Genomic DNA, 7076 nt, shown 5'->3' on the forward strand with positions numbered 1-7076 from the left:
GGTGGGGGTGGTGATGTCACACACTATACATGGGGAAGGGGCGGGGCTAAGGAGTGGGACTTCCGGTCCCACCCACGGGTCACATTTGCATTGAAGGGTGGAGAGCCTATATACTACTGGTGACAACCGAGACTCTGGAGGGATATTTAGGATAGGCAGTCTGAATTGAGTTGGTAATGTGTTTTCATAGCAAAAGAGAATTGTGCAGAAATGTTTAGGCTATTTGGAGGGGTGTTTACATAAGATGATTGTGTACTCCATCTCCATCTAAATAGCTATCATAGCAGCTGAAAGAAGCATGCAGTGAATTTTGGTTTAATGTCCAATACACTGCTTAATTTTCCTCTTTTGATTCAGAATACTTCTTCAGGGTTTTGTGAGGTCTTAGTAAATCAAACCATTTCAGTATTTGGGTCACTATTAGTATAGCGCATGTTAAACTCTTGCATGTCCAGACTTTGTCTAGAAGTTGACCATAGCTTTTAATATAAAGTCTTTAGCTGTGCTACTAATTTGAGATAAGCTGGGTATGTTCAGGTATAAGTCACATTACAGGTACTTTAACATAAAAATTGCTTGTGTTTATTCCATATACAATGTCTTTGTCCTTCAGAGTTCTGACCCTTATCCGTGTGAAGCTTTGGGTAAAAATCCTGGCCTAAAATGATTTCAGTGGTCCCAGAGGTTTCATTCTTGGTGTATTTCTGATATGCTCCTAATCTAGTATGTGACACCAGACACACTTTTCTTTACCTTTGCAAGTTTATTGAGAAAACGATATCTCCTTTTTTGAGCTCACTTCTCTGTGGACCTTAAAAAGCTCAAAGAAAAGAGGTTACTTTACCTTTTAAAATCTTTTAAGCCTTGTCTACATGTCATGCCAACCACTTGTCAGGTGTGGTGTTCTCCCCTCACAAAGGAGTGGCAGGTGGAGCTGGGCAGGAACAGAACATGCAGTGTATCTGGTAGGGGCAGGAGGGTGGAATGCAGTCCCTTTCTCCCTAGGAGGGCTTTGCCTTGGGGTGGGGGGACGGCCCTGGTACAGAGGCCTATCCCTCAGAGGCAGAAGCTCAGCCCATTATGTTAAAGCAGCAGCAGTATCTGCTCAAGTGAGGACAGCCTAGGGAGAAAAGACTGCTCTCCCTCTTCCTGGCTACCCTCACCCCTGCCTCCACTTCCCTGGCTCTCCAGTGGCCAGTATAATTGTACTACCATCACTGCCCTGGGTGCTGAAAAAGTGGGAACCCATTCTTTTCTGCTTCTGTTTTATGTGCCTCTGGTGCTTGTGCCCGGTTCAGAAGTTATATAACTCCATATTGCTCTTTCAGCATCCACATTCAGCATCCACAATTTCACCCTGCCTGCAACTCCTCTGGGCTTGCCTATCTCTGGTGTTTGAAGTAGCAGTATGACTACCACAGTTATAACTGTGTATCATTGTGCACTCACTCAGTTCTATGAAAACACCAGAACCTTGGCGCAGTTTTGAGTTGAAATGAGCCAAACAATGATTTTAAGGGAAGAAAGCGGAGCACCACACTGTTGAATTATCCAAAGGTGAATTTAAGAAGCTGCCAGAAGAAGACAGTCATGTAGCAGGCATTCCATGTAACTGATCCCTGGCACCTGTCTTTCTTCCATTCTGGCACTTGAAGCAACAGAGCTTCTTAAAAACTTATAAAATCTTGGAAAAGATTTGACATAATCAACATTGCTGCTAGGTCTTCAGGTAAATAACCTTCCCACATACATATATAACCCTCCTGCCGGGCACCAGATGGCAGCAACCATGGCCAAGTTCCCCTTAGGGGTTTTACAAAAATTGGTTATCTTGGCTTATGCCCCCACCTAGAAACCTGGGGAAAAAATTTCTGCCTCGGTGCTCCAATGCGAACAAACTTGCCCACTCACAAATAATATCAAACTATAGCAGCATTTATTAATGGGGGAAAGTGAGATGGGATGACAAACAGATTTAAGAACAATTAATAATCTGTAGCCCACTTCAACCCACTATTAACAGTTCACTTGGTTCAGAGTTCTCACTATAAGGCAGAGAACAGTGTAGGGCTCTGCCCCTTGCCACTCCTGGGAAGCACGGATCCTCATTGCTCCTCACCACTGCTGACGGGCAGGGTGCGGGCCACTCCACCTTGAGACTCCTCGCCACTGTGGAGTTGGAGGGGCACTGCTTGCCCTGACTCCTCACTGCTGCTGGTGAATACTGTCACTCCTGCCCCGTGTTTGGGGCGGGGAGCGGGGGAGGGAGCTAAGCCCCATTAGCCCTGGCCATCCATTGCGTTTGCTTGTCCTTGTATATCAATAGAGAGGATAGAGACACAAAAAGATAACAATAACATTTTCTTTACTACATTAGAAGCTGAAGACCTGCCAGGGAGTCAGTTGGGCCTTTGGATGATTAGAGTGTAAAAAGGGCCCTAAAGGATGACAGCATCATTGCCAAGAAACTAAATGCATTCTTTGCATCCATCTTCACTAGGGAAGATGTTAAGGAAATTCTGTCATGAGATGCACTCCTCTTCAGGGACAAGTTAGTGGAACCAGCACAAACTGAGGTTTCAGTAGATCAGGTTGCAGAGGAAATAGACACACTAAACAGCAGCAAATCACCAGGACCTGATGGCTTTCACCCTGGTGTCCTGGAGGAGGTCAGATTGGTAATTGCTGAACTTCTAACTGTACTATGCAACCTATCATTGGAAACAGCCTTGATACCAGAGGACTGGGAGATTGCCAATGTGACTCCCATTAAAAAAGGCTCTAGAGGGGACACAAGAAACTACAGACCAGTGAATCTAACTTCTGTTGCAGGAAAACTAGTAGAAACAATAATAAAAAAAAAGAATTGTTCAGCACATGGATAAACTTGACTTACTGGGGAGGAATCCACGTGGCATTGTCAAAGGGAAATTATGCCTCACCAACCTACTATAGTTTTTCGAGGGTGTCAGTAAGCAGGTGAATCATAGCAATCCAATTGGCATAGTATATTTGGACTTCCAAAAAGCTTTTAACAAGGTCCCCAATCAAATGCTCCTAAGAAAGTTAGGTAGTCATTGGATTATAGGGAACATCCATTTGTGGGTTAGAAATTGGCTCAAAATAGAAAGTGAAGAGTGAGTATAAAAGGTCAGTTTTCAGGATGGAAATAAGTAAACAGTAGGGTCCCCCAGGGATTTGTGTTGGGACCAGTGCTGTTTAAGATATTCATAAATTATCTGAAAAAGGGGGTGAATAGCAAGGTGACCAAATTTGTGGATGACAACATTATTCAAAGTGGTAAGGACCAAGGTGGACTGTCAGGAAATACAGAAAGATCTGGCATGACTGAGCAAACGGCTATTAAATGGCAGATGCAATTTTGTGTGTGTGTGTGTGTGTGTGTGTGTGTGTGTGTGTGTGTGTGATGCACCTGCTTGGGAACCCCATTATAAGAACAAGATGAGTGACAGCAGGAGGAAACCGTGTCCAAGAGGATGAAAGGCAGCCTCCCTTTAATATTTAAGATCCAGACATGGCGGGCGAGAATGAGGGTGCTCTGTAGCAAACATGGCACAGTAGGGGGCACTAGGGGAGATCACGGCCACCCCTAGGACCCCACTCCATGACAGAAGGTATCATCATGTCCCCTTATAAATCCATGGTGCATCCACACCATGCCCAGTTCTGATCCCCCCACTTCAAAAAGGATATAGAAGAACTAGCAAAAGTCCAAAGAAGGCCAACTTGGATGACTAGTGGTATGGAAGAACATCCATATGAGGAGATACTAAAGAGGCTAGACCAGGGGTGGGCAAAATATGGCCAGAAAATTAATATTTATCTGTCTTTAGTTCCTGTAAAAAATTACAGGAGCCAGGGGCAGTAGGACCCAGGGGAAGCCCTGGCAGGCTCCTGCAACAGCAGGGCCTGCCTGGCCCCGCCCCCCCAGCCAGAAGCCCCAGAAGGGGCTTCTGACCTGTGACCATGTGGCTTCACTGGCGCAAGAACCTCAGATAAGGTGGGGCAAGGGCAGGGGAGGACCTTGGGCAGGGAAGGAGCTGGTTCTAGGGAAAAGCAGCCCCTCCCCAGCCCCATGGCCTGCGCTCCCTGCTGCAGCCACTTACAGCCTGCGCAGGGCTGTCCTGAGCAGGCACAGGCAGCCCCATGTGGGCTGCAAGTGGCTGCAGTGCAGGGCGCTGACTACAGGTGAGCAGCTGCCAGCCTGGGCCCTGCACCAGCTCCAGGCTAGCCCGTCAGGGCTGTGCCTTGGTGGGAGCAGCTTCAGACTCCCTGTTTGCTGTGCCAGGCAGTGTTTGCTGCTGCTGCCCACCTGGAGCTTGTGCACTGAGCAGCACAGAAACAGCAGTGGCAAACACTGCCCAGCATGGCAAGCGGGGGGGTGGGTCACAGCTTTTGCTGCCATGGTGCAGCCCAGATGGGCGAGCCTGGAGCTGGCATGGGGCCCAGGCTGGCAGCAGGGTGGGTTACAAGCTGGTGCTGAGTGCAGGGAAAAGTGGCCCCTCCCCCACCCCATGGCTGGCACCCCGCACTGCAGCCACTCACAGCCTGAATGGGGCTTCCTGTGCCTGCTCAGGACAGCCACACATAGGCTGTAAGCAGCTGCAGCAGGGAGCAAGGGCCACAGGGTGGGGAAGGGGCTGTTTTTCCCCGTGCTCAGCACTAGCTCCTTCCCTGCCAGCGAGCAGGGGATCGGGGCTGCACACTGTCCCTGGTCTGTACCTCAGGGCTGGGGGGCACTGGGAGTGAGTAAGTGTGGGAGTCAGTGGGAGCATGGGGCCAGCACTGGTGGGACCCAGAGCAGGGCAGCAGGAATACAGGGTCCTGGCCATTTCAGGCTCTATGGAGTCAGACCAGCTCCCCCCTCTCCCTGCTGATGCAGCCCAGCCCGGCTCCACAGACCCCTGCTAGCCTGTGCCCTGCTCTGGGCCCCACCAGTGCTGGCTCTGAGACATTGGTCCCAAGACATTAGGACATTGGTCCCAAGATGGTGACCAGGGGTTGAGGCACCTATCAAGAGGCGGGACTACCCATTCAACCCTTGTAAGCTTGCCAAAACTAGGCAAGTGGCCCTCCACCTGAAATAATTGCCCGCCCCTGGGCTAGACCTATTTAGTTTAGAACAGAGATGCTTGAGGGGAGACATCATAAGGGTTTACAGAATGCTAAATGATGAAGAGAAAATAGAAAGGAATTTATTATTTACTGTCTCACAAGACCTATGGATCATAAAATGAAAGTAGTAGGTAGTAAGTTTAAAACTAGCAAAAGAAAGTTCTTTTTTACACAATGTATAATTAAAAGGTGGAACTACACTGCTCCTCATCACTCTTCACCACTTCTAAATCTTTAAAATGTTATTTTGGGAGGTTGAGGTGACACATGGATGACAAAAAAATGACATCCCAAGTGCCCCTTGAGACTTTACTGATCAGCTGAACAGTACTTGCTATGCAGCTCTCATAGGTGAGTTCTAATGGCAGCTTTTCTGACACTGATAAGAGTTTAATTTGTCTGTTGCTTTGAAGTAGACCCTGGGTGTCTTTACACAAGATGTTTACTATGCAGTTGACTTATTAACAGTGCATTAAATGTCCAGACATTTACACATGCGCTCCTAGTCTAAAACTAACAAACTCCTCAGCAGAGTAGTACTTGTGAATACAACTATTACTTTGCTGTGGAGGTTTTTGTGCACAACCATACCCATGTAGACACTGCCTTGGCTGGTTGAGGTACAAGGTGCTTCAGCACAGGGCTAGCTGTCAGGCAGCCCCTACGCTGAAACACCTTGCACCCCAGCCAGCTGTTCCACAACATAGGGAGCCTGCAGGATAAATAAAGTCACGCCCCTTTCCTGAGGGGAGGTGGAAAAGAGCTCTCCCAGACCTGATTGAAGACTGTAAACTGTCAGGTCCAGAAGACTTCAGGGGCGGAGCCCTGGAGCGTATAAAAGGAGCTGCACAAGGGGTAGATGCAGCAAGGGACTCAAGAAGAGTGGAGCCAAGAAAGCTGGGGGGCTCTCCCTCAGCAGGCAATAGGCAGGCAATATCCAAGGCTTTTGAAGCTGCCACTGAAGAAGCAGCCTTGGGAGCAATGCGAGACTGCTTGGGCTGTTAAAGATACACAGAGACCCAGCCCTGCGAGTGGTGTGAGACTGCTCAGGCCCATCACGGTGCACAATTTGGTGCATGGAGCCCAGGCTTTGGGAAGCAACTTGAGCCTACAACCCCAGCAGGGCCTTGGGACCCACAGTGAGGTGGCTCAGGTCTCATCTCCCAGCAAGCGGCCAGGTCCTACAGAGCACAGGGTGGTGCACGGGCCCGAGTCTTGGGAGCCAGGGAGCAGCGGAGGCTGCTTGGGTTAGCCACCTGGCATGAGGACAGCTGGTCAGAGCCTGGAGGACCCAGCCTGTGCTAAAAGAGCCCTCAGTGCCAAGCCAGGGCACGGGGAAATGGTAGTGCTGCAGCGTGAGGCTCAGCACCCAGGAGCCAGCTGCAGTAGTGCAGCAGCTGAGAGGAGCTGAGCCCTTGGTGCCCAGAGTGGGGCACAGGGTGGAGAGGAGCCCAGTGGTGCAAGAGGCCTGGAGAGGTGCTCCAGCAGAGGACACCCCATTGAGCTGTGCCCTGACCACCTCCACCTGAGGGACCGTGAGTCATTGGGCCCATGGGTCCCACAGGGGAAAGACATTTGAGCCAGGGAAAACCCAGAGAAGGGGCTGAGTGAGCATCCCCCTTCCCCCTGCCTAGTCAAGGCCCTAAGGGGAGGGGCCCCTGGTGCTTCCTGGACACCACCCCCTCCAAGGGACCCCATTAGAAGGAGGACTACCTCTTGCCATGGGTCAGGGACTATATTAAGGAAATAGATGTTATTAAGATTGTTCATGTTTGCACCTTGTATTTTACAATTGAAATGTTGTATTGTGATGTTATAAATAGTGTTATTTATGGTTTGACCTTGGTTATTGGTTAATGTTCACTGTGTAAATATATGTATATGATATTTAGTTTTATGTTTATGTATATTATAACTCAATAAATTGTATATAGTTAAGA

General features: G+C 49.0%; 1 long non-coding RNA gene across 1 annotated transcript in view; it reads right to left on the reverse strand.

Annotated features, from left to right (window-relative positions):
* Positions 1-3690, reverse strand: part of LOC109323960 — a 13954-nt gene extending 10264 nt beyond the window's left edge. The window contains exon 1 of the long non-coding RNA XR_002104802.1: positions 3677-3690. This is a non-coding gene — a long non-coding RNA (uncharacterized LOC109323960). The remainder of the gene's footprint in view (positions 1-3676) is intronic.
* Between the last annotated feature and the right edge of the window lie 3386 nt (positions 3691-7076).

Source organism: Crocodylus porosus, unplaced genomic scaffold (genome assembly GCF_001723895.1).
Source record: "Crocodylus porosus isolate Cpor-Errol unplaced genomic scaffold, CroPor_comp1, whole genome shotgun sequence".
Taxonomy (NCBI): domain Eukaryota; kingdom Metazoa; phylum Chordata; order Crocodylia; family Crocodylidae; genus Crocodylus; species Crocodylus porosus.